We start from the raw sequence: 17,658 nt of genomic DNA, 5'->3' as shown, positions 1-17,658 counted from the left end.
TTGCATATTTAATGATTTAAGTGTCTAATATCTTTGTTTTTATCATCTCAAGACAGAGTAATGGATTTTATAACAAGCTCTGAAATTTTGAACCACAATATGGCATATACTAAAGCATGGAATGGAGATTAGTATGAAAAATCTTGAATTTGTGCTTATGTTATAAATTTTGGATAAAATGAATACAAATTGAATGGAACTGTCATTTTTATCTATTTAAATGGAACTGTTTATTATTCTTTTTAAACAAGATAAGATATGGTTGGATACAGGTTGTTTATTAAGCCTTATCTGAAAGAAGTAGAGAAAGAGGTAAACCAGCATGTAGGGGTGGGGACATAAAATGATCCAGGATTCTTTAAGTAATGGGGACATACAAGTATTTATTATAGCCAAGATTTTTACAATAACCCAGTATTGCATTAATGGTGTCATAAGAATTCTTTATATCTTTATGTCACAGTATAGGGAAAACGGTACTATTACATTTTCCTAGCATTAGGTTGGCCTTTTGTGTACCCAAGACAGGTGAAGGAAGTCAACTTAGGAGCGCTGTGATTGGATGTAAGGGTACAATATATTTTTGTATTTATCTATGAATAACTGCAGTGTGTATATGTACTATACAAATTTTGAAACCTATTGAAATATTTTCTAGAGAATTATTCGAAAAGGCTTCCAAAATTTCATAAATTTGGTTTAAAATGACGGTGAGCATGGATAACATAAACAAGCTCCATTGGAAGTTGGTCATGATACTATTTGGCTTCAATTTTTAAAACAGAATAATAAAGTACTAACACCACACAAAACTGTTTTATACAGGTTTTTATTATAAAAAGTGGTAAATTTAGAAAATGTTAGTATTGTCGCCTATGGCAGAATAAATAGTACCGTTTTCCCTTAAAACTTGTTTCAGTTAACAAACAAAATCAAACTGGCTAAATAAAACAAATCTGGAATGATATCCGTAAAAATTTAAAAAAAAAAATCGACCTATAAATACTGTAGCGATAATCTCCGAAATTATTAATTCAGTAATGAATTCAATCATCGAATTTCAGCTACGACCATCATAGCATACTAATATTCACGAATTGAGTTTTGTTTTATGAAATTAATTGCAATACTCATAGAAGAAGACCCTAAAATAATACTGAACGAATAACAATGAGATGTAAAACAACGATCAAGAGTTGTTGTATTTTCTTAACTATATTGAAATCCTTCCTCTAATCACAAAGTGATTAAAAATTGTTATAGAGTTGTCTTTCTTTGTCTGTTGTGTATTGTAATTCACAAATACCAAGATTAAAATACTACAGACTTTCTGTATTTTATACTCATTTGTGTAGAGGTTCCATCCTCTGTTTTTCATTTATAACCTTTACCACTTATACAAAAAAGAATCATTCTAATTAAACATACATTTTAGTACACCAACTTGTATTTACATCTTTATGACTAGAATATACATTTTTTCTTTGTGGCATTTCTTTGGCTACAGAGTGTTCTATAATATTTTGTTGAGGCGCCAGGGTGACTACCGATTACCTATACACAATGGCTATCAGCTGACCTATGATGACATAGTGTCATAAAAACCCCTTGTAGTTAAACACGGCTACACCACCACATACCATGAGGAGTGACCGGGCAAAACACTCGTATTACCAATGATCCAGTTATTAGTGTCCCACCTGTTCGCAGGTGTAGGCCTCCCCTCTATAAGATGAGGTGGAGGAGGTCCCAGAGTAACCCATCTGTAGACCCTACCGTTACCACTAACAACATTTTCCAAACCTGCAAATTGTAGAACTTGTCAGGCCTAGAGCAAGAGCCGAGTGAAATAATCCCCCAATCACTACCAGTCTCCCTGGACCGCCACATGAGAGCCCAAGTCAGCTACCAAATCTGACTTGGGTTCTCACCTCCACAAAATTTTCATTATTGAAGCATTGGAAAAGTTGATTTTGTTGTGCGTAGAAAAGACTCAACCCCCCTTGTATATTATTTAAGAAAACATGATTTCAAGTTTGATAAATGAGTTCCATCTGTTCTGTATAAAGATACTTCACTTGCCCTAATATTCTCATGTAAAATAGCTTTTCCGCCATTTTCTATTACAAAATTTTTGACCACTGAATTCACTCTTTTTCTCTTCTGTTCGATTATTGGACCCGCATTTAAGGGTGCAAAATGCCAGTATCTGCGCTGTAGCATTGAAGACCATATTATAATAACATTTTTGAATAAAGCCTGGTAACGTAGGATAAAACATTTTACATTTTCAATTAAACCCTTCCCTGTCAATTATAAATCAGTCAAATCATTAGCTCCACAGTGAATAATAATAAAATTAGGAGAAGGTAAAAATTTTCTTTTTGAATCCAGTAGGGAGTCCAAATCTTTAAACTGTAAACCAGGTTGCCCAATCCAATATGCTGAGACTCTTTTGGACCTAGTCCAAGGTTGGTCCTACCATATTTCTTTGCCTCTACATTGGCCCAATGAACAAGGGAACTTCCAACAATCCATAAAATCTTTGGACCTATGAAAACTTGTAGCTTGTTAGCCTTTTGTAACTAGAAAAATTGCAACCTAATATAGCGAGAATAAGCATGCGATTTCCAACTGCCTAATTTCATAATTACCTCCTCTGAGACCCCTTGCCTGGCCAGTTCAGTGGCTCCCCCAATTCTAAAACTACGTGACCTAAACTGACCTTTACTGATATGAAGAAAATGTAAAGCCTTTTCCAGTATACTGCTGAATTGGTATCTAGTTAAAGGCATACCATTATAATGTATAAACAAATCGTTATTGTTACAGGTAGGTCGTACCTTAAAGTATTCGTTAATGAGTCGTATCGGACAGTAGTTTTTTCTGTTCCCAGGTATCAATAAAGTAACGGACTTTCCCATTTGGTCAGTTTTTGACCACCTTACTCTTAGCTCCAGGACTTTTTTCTTAACTAAAATATCAGCAATTGTTAAGTTGGAGCCATTTATAACAGACTGAGTTTTTGAAGTAGTGATTTCCCCTACCCTTAGCAAACCAAAGAAGGCAACTGAAAAAACTGCTGAAAATAAAGCAGCTTCATATTTATTCTTACATACTTTATCTAAACAACGCATCATATCTGATAACAATTGCACTGTAATTGGGGCTCTAATGTCATTACGTTTCCCTCCTTGAATTCTTTTTATTCCTTCTAATGCCTTGCAAATTATAAAGAATTTTGTAGTATCCTGTATGCCTTGTATTTTTTTATGATGAACTGTTGATGGGGAATGACCCATTGTTGAGAGGTGAATTCTGAATCTGTTGGCCACAACACGCTTTGCTGGCGAAAGCCTATAACTGAATATACGTTCTTCTCTGTCCATTGTCCTATGAGAGTAGGGTTTCGTCATCGTCGTTCTTAGGGCAAATGCGTCACCTCCACTGAAATAGTAGGGAACGTCTTCGGTATCATTTGAGAGAGGCTCGGCATCGAGGAAGCCTATGGTTCCATCTTCCTCTGCTTCTCTTAATTCGGACTCATTATACATCTGAGCATCAGAACAGGCACCGTTTCCTAAAATGTAGAAATAATATGAAATTATCGCAAAAAGTTTCATATATGAAGAAATATAAAATCTCATGATGAATATTTACAAATGTATACATGTATATGTAAATTCTTGAGTGACTTACATGTATGCTAAAGTAAATGTCGTCAAAGATACCGAGGTTAACTAATTTTGCCACGAATGGCACGTGTTTCGACTCTTGAGTTTTCGTCATATTCGTTCACAATATATATAAACACGATGATATGTTGCTTTGTTGATGCTCTTTGATTTCCCTTTGTTTTATGGATTGGACGCTTTGCTTATTTACGAATTTGTTATATAAGTTTCTGAAACAGTATTACAAGCAATAAAATTTGTTAGTTTTTCTAACGTTTTAAAGGACTTTTACAAGTATATAAATATCTTACCTCCAACATCTACCAATGTTAACTTGTTACCACCATCAACCAAAGCTAGCATGACTATGGAGAAGAATCCCTTATAGTTGTGGTATAATGAACCTGAACGAGCTGGTTTATTTATGGTAATATGCTTTCCATCCAACGCTCCACAGCAATGTGGAAAATGCCATCTGCGCATAAATTGATCAGCAATTGCTTTGGAGGATTCATGACCTCATCTGTATATTCATCAATAATTGCGCTACATACTTCCCTGACAACTACAGACAAGGTGTTACCAGGAACTCTCCAGGAAAATTTCATATCGGCATATGTCGATCCAGCAGCAAAATGGCGGCTTTTTTTTTTACTTTTCTAGATTCAATATTGTGTACTTGGTTACTTACAGCTTGCAGTTGATTATTGATAATTTACGGACGTGACTTGATTATCAGACAGTCGGACACTACTATTGCATACTGATTATTTTACTGTATTCGTAATGACAAAAAACGAAAAGTTTTTTAAGCCATAACAAAAAAACCTACCGGAACCATGTATATTGTTTGGAAACCCGATGCTTGTCGAAGTTCAACTAATAGTTGGTCATACAATCCGAACTGCTTTCTCCTTGATACGCTGACTTCTTCAATGCCTTCTAATGCCTTGTAAGTAATGGTGCATGTTAAGCCCTCCTGACTCTCTCTAGGCAATCCATTATAGCAAATGCAAAACTGAACACTGCCCAACCTTTTATACCATTTTATACATACACTTGGATATGCAAATTAGTATAACGGACATATGCCACTACGAGCAAGTTTCGTTGAATGTCAGAATACGTTTTTGATACGCCATGGGTGCGTTTTTATACGTTCACGGAGCGCTGTAACTACGCCATGCGTATGTTACAAACACGCCCCGTATACGTCCAAGTAAAAGTCGAACGATCTAGGAGCGTATACAACGTGCCCTAAACGTGTCTCAAACTTATCTGTAGCGTTTTTCAACGCGCTTGTAACGTATGTATTACGTGCGTGTAGCGAACAGGTATACGCTTGACAAACGCTAGAGCTAGATGAAAATTTTTATGCTGCATAAAAATTTCCTGGAGCTGTAGCGTTCATCAAGCGTATACCTTTGCATTTCGACGTAACGCGCGTCTAACAACTGCTTAGCGTTCCTCTTGCGTACACCTAAAGTATATGAATTTAGTCAATTTTCTCTGTACGTCTGGTGCACGTAGGTCTATACGCCAATGTGTGACGCCGGTAAAGACTACATAATTTTTCTTGTACATGTGTGTTTTAACAATAAGATTTTAACTCTGTCATTCAAAGTGGGATTTATTAAGTCAATTATTATTAATCCTTTTTATCTACATAAACTTTGCATTCAATCTTTTCGAAATTTTAGTGTTTATGATAAATTGTGGTTCAGGTGGGTACTTCAAATATAGTTAATTTGGTACGTTTAATTTTACTTTTGTTCATCTTGCTGTGTCTGTTAGATCTAATAGTTGATATTTCTGACTTTAATTATCTCTTAACGACGTGAATATTATCTAAAATGAGAGACAAAAAGAGAAGATATCAAGGGGGGCATAAGAATCCACAAGTCAATGAAAAACAGATACTACCATAGTCAAATAGAAAAACAACAATATTGTTATTAATTGCCTTTTATGCTGGAACATCAATATCAATTCCGGAACTGTACATTCCCTATTATCATTTTTTTTTTATTATTATGAACTGATTTTATCTTTGATCTCTGATGATTATGCACTTTCAATATGACATCTAATGTGGTCCTAAAGCGTGTCTTATAGAACGATTTTGCTCTGGGTGTTTTTATGAGAATTTGTAGGTCATTAATGAATTTGGAATTTGAAGTTCTACAAATGCAATGTAAATAAATGCATTGTTAATAAAATAGAACAAAAGGAATGATAATGAACTTGTGATCTATTTTGAGAGAAGGCATGGGTTGTAATATTATTTTCCTTTAAATGATTGTTGTTCTTAATTGATTCAAATTCTCTTATGGTTTTATGTGCTTCCATATGCAATTGTCTGTTCTATAAATCGTAATGATGTTTAATGGGAGGAGCATGTCTGTACTGCAACTTCCACTCAGCGACGTCATACCGTACAATAACTTCCAGTTCACGGAGATTACAGGATAGGAAGTAAAAAACGACATTGACGGTAAAATAGAGAAATATATATTTATGAACATATTTTTGCAACTTTATCTCTTTTTGAAAATGTTACCATTTAAGGTATTTAGGCTTCCTGGTCCTGGATGAATGGATGAACTCCATTATCATCAAACCAAGCGATACTCTATTTTCATCAGTATAGACTGCACCAAATTTAGTGTTTTTTATTAGATCTAATTGCAGCTAAATGCTTATAACTAACAAGTTGATTAGTATCATTATTTTTTAGGTTTAGGGAGGAATATTGGTCGTTGACGTGATCCATAAAGGACATTTTGATATCTCAAACGAACTTCTTCAAAAAAAAAAATTAACAAAATAACAAAATGGAAAAAAGGAAATAACAAACATACCGAACTGCAAGGAAAATTCAAAACAGGAAGTCCTTTATCAAATTGCAAAATCAAAAACTAAAAGACATCACACGAATGGAAACAACTGTCATATTTCTGACTCGGTACAGGATAGATATTCATGATTTTTTTCAATTTTATTATAATGTTGATCGTTGATTACTGAGACGAATCGGGATATGATCATCCGTCTGAATCTATACATTTACTTATTTAGGAGCATAATGTGTTGTCTACCTGTTAATCATCGAGGCCACATTTTAATATTGTTATCTTCCTGACATTTTTCCAGTTAGTTGAACCGGTAAAACTTATAAACTGAATTCCTGTCTGATTTCCTGGAACATCCAGATACTTTTCCCTTATTTTTCTCTTGTCAATAAAAGATTTCTTTTTTTAAGGTTAGATGGGCTTTTATTTGTTTTTTAGACTGACTAGATTAGATGGAGTTTTGTTTATTTTATCAAATCAGTGGATTGAGGGAAAGTTGTTTTTTTAATTGATGATGATATCCCTCACTGTCTCCTGGTTGAGTGTACGTAGTATGCGGAAAAACTGAAAACATGGGTTCCAACGTTTTGTGTGAGCTTTAAAGAGATTAGCAGACTGTAACTAAACAGTTGTTGTATTTTGAATTTAATTAGAAGAGTTCTATATTTTGTAATTTAAAAAAAATAACTTGAAGTACAACTTTACTTATGTTTTGTCCTTTTCCACTAGAAATTAATTTATCTTTGCAGAAGGTTTAGATTCAACATAACTTGTCGTCATTTGAATCGCTCCACCGTCTTTGGGAATTCCTCATACCCAATGTTGATTTATTGACGTCTCAATAGTGAAACCGAAGTTAATACCTAACTCCACCATCTGCCAACTAGGCTGTCCAGAGTTCAACTGAAACCCTTAATCGATCCTTTGCGTATTGTATCTCATTCAAATTGAAAAGAGACAGAATTTAAATAAGAACATAAGGAAATTCCACTTCCACGAAGACACTTTATATAGAAACATGCTTGTTGCCCGTGGTTTCCAAACAAACAAATCTTAAACATTACATCTATATGATCGACCTTGATCCACAGCTTTCTAAATATATAAAATGTGAAAAACATCTTTAAAAAATATCATGAAAAAAGAACATCGTAAGATGAAGATGAAAGGTTAAATCTGTAGGGTTAGGCGTAATCAGCCAATTAATGTGGCTGGTCGATCCGACCCCAGGTCTTGTGTTCAGTAAGAAAAGCAGGGGGGGGGGGGGGGGGGGGGGGAAGAAAAAGCAAGGGAAATCTTCCAAGATCCCGTCCTCTCCCGACACGGGTCACAATACACGGCCAACAGATTGGAATACCTATACTTATTTTCATCATCAGCTTATTCGACGTTCTAATCGCTTTAGTTTGGGCTTTATCCTTGACCTCTCGATTGTGGATATCCTACCAGGAGACAATGTATGCTAGCATAACTCTTGGGGTCACTGGGAAACACAATCTCCCCATTAACTCTAACTTAGCAGGAATTGATATAATAAACTGTTGCCTCGATGTATGTGTTAACTTAATGTACCCTTCCACCGCTTGCAGTTAACATTCAAAATAAAGCGTTCTATTTATTTACAACTTTCTCTTCAGTTAAACTAATTATATTTAGCTTTTCCTATCAGTATGTAGAAACCCATTTTTATTTTGTATCATAATTAGGAAAACACTTTTTATTTGAGCAAAAAAGTAATGTGAATTCAGCTTTAAAACGTTCTGCATATGAACTAACCTGAAAAATATTAATATCCAGTTATTTGTTTTAAACACAAAATATTTTCATTAATTTTTTTTTTACATTTGGAATTGTAAATGTCTAACCCTTTGTCAACAATGATACATTACACTTTGTTATGCAATATTTTTACAATTGAAGTGATTATGATAAAAACAAAACTATGCAGTTAAAAACTTTCTTTTCATATCATGGTTGATAGTTGTTGGCTTCGAAAGTTTAACTGTCGCCATCATAAATTGGTCAACCGTTATGCATGCTTACTCTTACTCTGTCGACGTAACAAGGTCTCGCTCCTTTTTTATAGAGCGCACGCGATTTTCTCAGTTTTTTGTTTGTTACCTTGATTTGCCTTCGAAACCAATTAATTAGATTTGAACATCGGTAATCTATTGTTACCTTAATGAACAATTGTTTCATACTTAAGAATGTTCTGTTAACGTTAGCTATAGTCACATTTTCTTTCTTCGTTCTTGTCTTTTCTCAAGGTTTCAACACGACTTCCTTAAACGAGTTCAATATGAATAAGCAATTGCATACCCTTTCGAATCACCTGATTTCCTTAAGATTCCTTTTCGTTGCCAGCATCAGTTTTTGTGCATGCTTTCATAGTATTTGTTTTTTTTATCTCCAATGCACGGTTTGTGAGTGCTCTCATAGTGTCTTCAATTTTTTGGTGCAATATTTATGATTATTATGCTATGGTATATTATACTTCCTTTACGGTACGGTACGCGCGCACTTTACTAATTTCTTAAAGCTGTATGTTGACATATTGATGCTTACATCCACTTCATTTGGTCCGTGCTTGATAGTAGTCTCTTTGGCACTCATACCACATTAACCTATTTTCATATTACTTACATTGCCTACACCGACAGGTTCTACCAATACACACGCCTCTCCTACAACCAGACCTTTCACAACAATCCTGACAATTCCTGTCTCCCTTTGTCATAACTTTTCTATATCTATCTGACATGTCAGAATCGTGAGAATCGTGAGAATCATTAGAGTTATCAGAGTTTTCAGAACTGAAATATCGCCTTGGTTTGCATCCAATTGCGGCAGTGTTTAATGCACACTGATTAGGGGTCATTTGTACCGTTATTGCGCCAACACGCACGTCCTGTTTACCTGAAAATGTTTATTGAATGTACTTTAAGTGTATACAATATCTTGATATATACGATTCTCATGATAGAGCTTTCTTACAAATTGACGAAAGGTATATACATGTACGTACGATTGACGAATCATACTTAAGACTCGTTTTAGGGATCCTTTATTTTGACATATTTATGTAATCTTAATCGAAGCGTCATGAAACTTCGATGTCGTTTCACCTAAATGTTTGCCTATTAAGGACCATTTCACTACATGCAGCGACACGTGTTAAACTTGATTTTTCGTGAGAACAAAATTTCCTAAATAAAGGGTCGTCAGAAGAAAAAAAAAATACCTCTAAAAATAAAAGATTGTGCTCAATCCCCTCCCCCCCCCCCCCCCCACCACCACCAAAATAAATTACAACTTTGCATTATTTAACCTAAAAAAATACAAAGGCAAATAAATTGGCTCCCCCCTCACACAAAACTTGAGATAAGATAAAAAAACAAATACTTCCTAACTTCAAAAATTTGCGACCCCAAAAATAATAAAATGAATCAGCGTATAATTGCGTTTTCGTCCTGAGCATTCATGAAATATTTGACACTGGACGTTAAGCGACCAATAATCCTAAATCTCCCAAGCATGTTTACTGTTTAATCGTCATTATTAAATCAAAAATATATACAGTGCAAGATTGTAGATTTATTTTATTCTTGATATACATTTAGGTGTTAAAATGTATATCTAAATGAATAAAACAATCTCTATAATTAGCTGATCTATAAATCTAGCTCAAGGGTGGATTTAAGAGTGAGGCGCACCGGAGTGCATCTGCTCAGCAGACCCATTTCTAGCCTCCTATACTAGATCTTCGCCTTGGTCTATTATCTATACTATTAAATGAGAAGACCTCATTTTGTGTGTCGCTTCTCTTCCTTCCACATTAAATCAATCATCATGCTTTTATGTCCTATAGGTACCATGCATAGTCGCATTTGTCATCCTCGCTTATTAATATTTCGTTTGGGGTTTTTTGGGAGAAAAACGAAAATAAAGACGTCCGGATATTGTTTCCGTCCTCGGACTGACTTTTAAGTCATAGATAAGACTTCCGTTTAGGACTTAAACTTACACATTATTTTACTATTATAGGTACAAGGGGACAGGACAATTATTTTCGCGTTTTTCTGTATACTATGAACAAACATACATGTATACTATATAAATACAGTGTATTTGCTATTTGTTATCAATTCCAATTTTAATTCCCGGATGGATTGATAATAAATACCAAATAAACCTTGTTTATATAGTATATGTTATTATGTATGTTCATAGTGTACAGAAAAAACGCTAATATAATTGAAATTAACAGAAAACAACAAAAAAATATCGGACTTTGGAAAAAGGGGAGGGCTAAAAAAATTGTACTGTCCCCAAGTACCTTTGACTTTTGATAACTTTCCTGAAATACTCCAGTCATAAAATCTTTTACAAAAATTCATCCTACAACAGTTTACACACCATCAACACACTCTAAATGCCCGCGATTTCGCGGGTGCGTTCTAGTATACAACTAAGTCAGAGACAGAGACGGTTTAATTTTCCAAATCACCCAAGTTTTCCGTCTTTTTTTGAGTGTAACTTGTTTGTTTTTCTACTTTTTTTTCATTTAATGCTTGTATCAAACTTTATTTGCATTGATGTTGATGATCATCAATTTGTTGGTTTACTTTTGTCTCGTGGACATTTATCCTACTATACTAGTAGTTAAATCAAAGCTGTTTGTTAGGGTGTGTGTGTGTGTAAATTGTCCCCCCTCTCCCCATGGAATTGACATTAGATTTCACATGTTCGTGTTTACATCTTCTGTAAATGTTTAATGCACAACTGATTGGTCTACAATTATTAGTTGATTAAAACAAATTAACGACGTGTAAAAGAATGATCCCAAATCAGTTGCGTATCAAGCAATAATTTAATTTTGGATAAACACGTCTTCTGATTGGCTAAAAAGTTTTGCTCTATCAGCTTATAGACACAATTTTGTCTTGTGAACGTGACGTCATCAACGTTGTTTTCATGATTTACTCCTTCAAAAATGAAATTTAGAATTACATCATAAGGAATGACTGTAATATGTTTTCTGTCTATTCGAAATAACCTAAAAAATGCGGTTGCACACTTTTAAATAACCCGATACGCGGGTTATTGAGTGTGCATCATATTTTTGATGTTATTTCTTCATAGACAGAAAAAAATATTACAGTCATTCCTTAATTAACTGAAGATATTACTAGTTGAAAAACAGCCCATGAAAATCATCAGTGGAATACTAAGGCAACGACCATTAACTTTGAAGGGAGGGGTGTAGTATTTATTCCGTTTCACATTTGTTTCCTACGATCGCAAGAATGTCATAACTTTTTATGCCCCCGCCGTAGCGGAGGAGGCATTAAGTTTTACCCTTGTCCGTCCGTACGTACGTCCGTACGTCCCAAAGTTGGTTTCCGTTCTCTTACTTTAGTTTGCCTCAACCAAATGTTATGAAACTTATACCCAAAGTGAATGCTTATTACCACAAAACACAGATCAGGTTTGAATTTTGGTGGCGTCACTTTAACCGTTCTAGAGTTATGCCCCTTTACAAATGGAAAAAATTGCTGATTTTTTCGTTTCCGTTCTCTAACTTTAGTTTGCCTCAACCAAATGTTATGAAACTTACACACAATGCTTATTACCACAAAATACAGATCAAGTTTGAATTATGGTGGTGTCAATTTAACTGTTCTAGAGTTATGCCCCTTCACAAATGGGAAAATTGCTGAATTTTTCGTTTCCGTTCTCTTACTTAAGTTAACCCCAACCAAATGTTATGAAACTTATACACAATGCTTATTACTACAAAATACAGATCAAGTTTGAATTATGGTGGTGTCAATTTAACCGTTCTAGAGTTATGCCCCTTCACAAATGGGAAAATTGCTGAATTTTTCGTTTCCGTTCTCTTTCTTAAGTTTGCCTCAACCAAATGTTATGAAACTTATACACAATGCTTATTACTACAAAATACAGATCAAGTTTGAATTTTGGTAGTGTCACTTTTACTGTTCTAGAGTTATGCTCCTTTACAAAGGGAAACATTGCTGAATTTTTCGTTTCCGTTCTCTAACTTTAGTTTGCCTCAACCAAATGTTATGAAACTTATACACAATACTTATTACCACAAAACTCAGACCAAGTACAAATGGGTAGAGTCACTTTTACCGTTCTTCAGTTATGTCCCTTTATAACTTTATATGATATGCAAGCGGGGGCATCATTTGTGTCCCATGCATTCCCCATTTATTTTCACATTTAACCTTAACATTAACAGAAAAAAACTTCATCGCAAAATCTTTTTTCTTCCAGATTTATTTCACATTACTTTTTCAAAACATTGCAGCATCCTTGTCTTGCAAATCTCGATGATCCACGTTGATAATTTGATGATAGCATACTCATTAAAAATAATTAAATAATTGTGAATCTTGTCGTTAAATTTAGAGTATCATACTCAATAATTTCATTGAAATGTTAATGGTGAAACGCATGCTTAAACAATCCCGCGCAAAATGAAATGTGTGTAATCGTGGTTAACATAAGTAAAGTATCGGACGTAAGTGTATTTGAAACTATTTTTCTTTATTTTCAGATATTAAAAGCGTGTTTTATTTGCGATATGCTTAAATTTTTAAAGATACGTTTGATTCAGAAAAGAATGCTGTTTTTACCGGATAAAACAAAGACTCAAAGTGTTATCGTGGAAATGTAATACATGGTCCATTTACGTTCGTTCGTACCTTTCGTCAATATGTAAGAAAGCTCTGATAAGACAACATAAAGGGTAAGAGTTCGTTTGCATGCTGTGTGTTATATACAAGTAATACGATTTCACGCCCTGTTGATAAACTGACGTTCAATCAGATTTTCTGTGATAACAGAAGATAACAGATAACAAATGTACCACCTTTATCGCATGTTAAACAAACCGTTCCAAAAACTTTTTATATTAATTTTGAGGGTCGATTTTGCAAGCCGAAATTTCTTATTTATTCAAACACGACATCATTTTCCAGTGATCTAAACTTTCACAGCGTTATTCTTATATAACCAGCCAGAAAACCTAATAGTTGGAAAATGACGACACCACAAAAACATGACAAAGAAGTCTAAAGATTTGTGTAACGATATCGATAAGAAATAATGGAAGGACCTTCTTCAGTGACACTGTTTTTCAAATTGAAATAATACACCCTGCTGATTCTTTGTGGTCCCTTATGTAAGGTTTTGAGAGTAGTCATATCCAAATAAAGTCATGAATATTGTTATGAAAATATTGACTTCACAGTGCAAACAAAAACCCAACAGCATCAATGTACACATCTTTTGACTTCAATATGGGTCCTGTATTAAACAAATATATATATTTGTATATGAATTTTCTCAGGGTAATTTTATATCCGACTATACAGTATGGGTTTTTCTCAGGGTAATTTTAAAGCCGACTATATGGTATGGGTTTTTCTCAGGGTAATTTTATAGCCGACTTTACGGTATGTGTTTTTCTTAGTGTACTTTATAGCCGACTATACGGTATGGCTTTTTCTCATTGTTGAAGACCGTACGGTTGCCTATAATTGCTTACATCCACTTCATTTGAACTTTGGTGGATAGTTGCTTCATTGGCAATCATACCACATCTTCTTATTTTTAGATAAAATATTTTATCACTGAAGTTAGTCATTAACAGTGAACAACGAACAATCGACTATCAACAACAAGTTATATAGGTTCATAAGTTATAGATACCTATAAAACATGTTACCATCAAAACTGCAAGCACTATAGTCTTCATATTTTCTTTATATCTGAAAGAAAAATGTACACATTCATTATTATTAGTGTTTCTTTTTTCTTTTTTATGTTTTGGCACTGACTACTTCACCGATCCAAAATAAAGGCTGGTTTAGTTTACCGGTGTTTAAATCGCGCAAATCGATTAAATAGAGACACATCAAGGTAAGAAAAGATAAAATTAAAACTGAGGGAATCTCATGAACTCCAAAGGGAGCGAAACTAGTTGCGGCGACAGGGTAAGCGTCTCCTGCTTTGCATGCACCACCCGCTATGCGAATACACTCTCATTCAAAATGTCACACTAGGGAAAAGTACACAATGGGTAAAATTACAAACCAGACGGCTGTAATCCGAATGGTTTAAAGCTAAAAAAAACTACACGTAGAATGTATTATAGGCTATTTTGCGGGTTCAAATAAAAAAATAATTGCTGTCTTTTTACGATAAACTAGGTTCATTGACACCGAATAATAGTATAGTAATTAAAAGTAATAAATGTATATGGTGCTAGAATGACTGATTTTTTTCTTCTCATAGTCCAGTGCATACAGTTTAAGCATATTCAGGAGACACGAAAACATAAATAATAATTCAGATAGTTAGTTTCTGTATTGTTGATCGACCGAGATATAACACAGACGATTGTAATTACTCGTAATAGTTTGTCGTCTATTAAAAAAACAACTAGCTTTACAATGGAGCATCAACACGCTAATATAAGATTAAGAGTACGAAAGGTTCTTTAGAGTTCAGAAAGTATAGGTCTAAGCACGATGCATCGAATTGAACGTCCCTATTACGACAGGTGGTAAATGTATTTTATACATCCCGCAGATCGGAAAGAAGGTCTGTTCATCGTAATGTGTTTTATTGCCCAACAGGAATAGTCTACATGAATAACACCATTTCTTTAACCCAGTTTTATTGCGATTTCCACAGAAAATGCTTACAATAAGCTCTGTCCATAGGACACCATGCCTCGCCCGCACTATCACATTTCCATGTTCAAAAAATTAAACATAACAATTTTAATCTAGAAACATAAAAACAGAACCGTGTTTTCTAAAATTGGAAACGCAAATATGCCATTACAGGATACTGGACTTTTCTGCATGCAGCCTTAAACGCGAGTGCATCAATAACTTTGAAAATTTGTTTAAATATTTATTACTTGTACTTTGTTCGGCTTGAATATTACTATCTACATTACAAGTATTTATATTTTGATCAGCCAATGTTACTATTTACGTCTGGAAACATTACTGTTTTTTTAAGCCTGTAAACTTGGAAATATTTATATTTTTTTCAGCCTGTACAACTATCAACGTATGAAATATTTATATCTTCTTCAGTCTAATACTAATACCAAATTTGTTTAATCTGTATGACTATCTATATTTTATTGTATTTTTATTTTGCTTCTCCATTATTTTTATCTATATTAAAAGTAAAAGTATTTTTAAAGCCAGTTTTAATATCTGCAAACTCATCATAAATATAAGGATGAAAATTGTTAACGTAATACGCGTTTCGTCTACAAAAGACTCACAAGTGACGCTCGAATCAAAAAAATTAAAAAAGCTGAAGTTGAAGAGCATTGAGGACCCAAAACTCCGTCAGGTTTTACCAAATACAGCTAAGGTATTACTAATCTATTCCTGGTGAAGAGAATCCTTAATATTTCGAAAAAATCAAAGTTTTATAAACAGTTTATTTATAGTTATGACCATATCAATGATAATTCATGTCAACAAAGAAGTGCTGACTATACTGGTCTGGTGATACCCTTGGGGAGATACCTCCACCAGCAGTGGCATCGACACAGTGGTCTATATTTGAAGTTATTGCACACTAACACATAACCCTCCCCCCCCCCTCCATTTTCAGAATCCCAAAAAACAATTTCAATCAACAGTTACAGAAGTTTCCCTGAAAATTCGTCTAAACTTTAAAGCACAGATAATCTGTATTCTAAATTACATAGATATAGGAAGATGTGGTATGAGTGTCAATGAGACAACTCTCCATCCAAGTTACAATTTATAAAAGTAAACCATTATAGGTCGAGGTACGGCCTTCAACACGGAGCATTGGCTCACACCGAACAGCAAGCTATAAAGGGCCCCAAAAAATTACTAGTGTAAAACCATTCAAACGGAAAAACCAACGGTCTAATCTAAAAAAACGAGAAACGAGAAATACGTATGAACTACATAAACAGACGACAACTACTGTAATCAGATTCCTGACAGGTGCAAACATTTGCAGCGGGATTAAACGTTTTAATGGTACCAAACCTTCTCCCTTTTCTGAAACAATAGTATAACATCACAACATAGAAAAACACACTATAAAATATCAATTGGAAGGCTTAACTCAATCAAAAAACGTAAATAAACACACAATGAACGAATAAATTTGACCTGTGACACCTGAATGCAAATACACAGTTAATAAAAAATTACAAGGGATAAATAATTAAAGTCAGAAGTAAATAAACAGGTTTAAACAAAGTTAAAGTATGATATCACTGTGAAATGTCAAATAATTTTTAGAAAATCATCACTTTTGAAGAAACCTGCGTCATATTATACACAGGTAAATGAAAATAATTTTGTTGTTAAGTATACTTCTTCTTCTGTGTGTATAAAATCTTCCGTTTAGGAATACCAAGAAATTTCTTTAATATCAATAAAACTAATCTAACACTTGGTACATATGGGGTGAATATCAACAATTAAACTATACAATTAGTGCTAGATAAAACTTCCTGTACAGGTCCAAGAACAGCATCTAAGGAAAAATGAAATAATTTTGATGTTCATAGTACGAAGAAGTGAAAATTTGTAGTGATACCAAATTATCAAAGCTGGTATATAGACAAGATCCATGTTAACATTAAATAACAAAAAAGCATTACAAATAGTATCAACAGGTCAAATTAAAAAGAAAGTACGATTTGAGAGTACTCGCAGTTACTGACAGCTAGTTAAAAGCCAAAACAATTAATAATAAAAAATCATGCATCAGAGACTAAAATCAACTAAAATACATCACAGGGATTTAGTATTTTAACGTCATGAACAGTCAAAGAAGACATGACTTGTGCAATGCCAAAAATAAATGTATCGACAGGTAGTAGGATAGTTATGAGTGACTTCTTTATAGATAAAAATAAACGTGTGTGTGTCCCTATACATCCCGTTTGAAAAGAAAATACAAACTTAGTTATGTTTTAATTTGCTAATGACAAAATCGATATTACTGCCAATGTAAACTATATTCATAGATCTAATTACAACATTGGTACGATAACCCTTTCTTATAAGTTTGTTTAAAGG

General features: G+C 33.9%; 1 long non-coding RNA gene across 1 annotated transcript; it reads right to left on the bottom strand.

Annotated features, from left to right (window-relative positions):
* Nucleotides 1–8,216: 8,216 nt before the first annotated feature.
* LOC127725923 (uncharacterized) lies at nt 8,217–14,326 on the bottom strand. The gene is made up of 3 exons (XR_007993278.1): nt 14,270–14,326; nt 9,170–9,442; nt 8,217–8,302 (listed from the first exon to the last, which is right to left on the bottom strand). It is a non-coding gene; the product is annotated as an uncharacterized LOC127725923 (long non-coding RNA).
* Nucleotides 14,327–17,658: the final 3,332 nt, after the last annotated feature.

The sequence above is a fragment of the Mytilus californianus genome, unplaced genomic scaffold, assembly GCF_021869535.1.
Source record: "Mytilus californianus isolate M0D057914Y unplaced genomic scaffold, xbMytCali1.0.p SCAF_15, whole genome shotgun sequence".
Classification (NCBI taxonomy): domain Eukaryota; kingdom Metazoa; phylum Mollusca; class Bivalvia; order Mytilida; family Mytilidae; genus Mytilus; species Mytilus californianus.
Note: the sequence above shows the minus strand (reverse complement) of the source record. Positions and strands in the feature narration are given on the sequence as shown.